The 467-nt window shown below is 28.1% G+C and overlaps 1 protein-coding gene across 7 annotated transcripts in view; it reads left to right on the forward strand.

The window, feature by feature from the left end:
* Nucleotides 1–467, forward strand: part of LOC119582023 (protein tramtrack, beta isoform-like) — a 34,622-nt gene that overhangs the window by 14,632 nt on the left and 19,523 nt on the right. The window lies entirely within an intron of this gene.

Genomic DNA, 467 nt, shown 5'->3' on the forward strand with positions numbered 1-467 from the left:
GTCGTTATGGGTTAAGTCTTTCATAGCCCCCCCCCAAAAAAAAAAAAAAGTTAACATGGAAACAACAGATAAATATATGATTAAGAAAGAAAATATATCATAAAATCATAGGCTTCAAACTTATGTGATTCTGTCTGTTTGTGTAAAATTTCTGCAAAAAAAGAAACACAAAACAGCTGGTATTGCTTTCTCCATCACTTTAAGGAAAATAAGAATGCATATATTTTTTACTGTAATGTCCATGGTACATAAACATATGTTCATAGACATATAATGATAACACTTTTTCATTATATTGTCTGAAAAAAATAATTAAAATATGTTAGATCCAAATTTATATATTGTCAGCTCAAAAAAGAATCTACTAAAAATAAAAAAAAGAATGTTTTAGCCAGAAGCTGTCAACAGTAGATGGATCACAGTTTTATATTTTTTCCTTAGTCTAGTCAGTCATGGAATGGGATTCA

The sequence above is a fragment of the Penaeus monodon genome, chromosome 15 (genome assembly GCF_015228065.2).
Source record: "Penaeus monodon isolate SGIC_2016 chromosome 15, NSTDA_Pmon_1, whole genome shotgun sequence".
NCBI lineage: Eukaryota > Metazoa > Arthropoda > Malacostraca > Decapoda > Penaeidae > Penaeus > Penaeus monodon.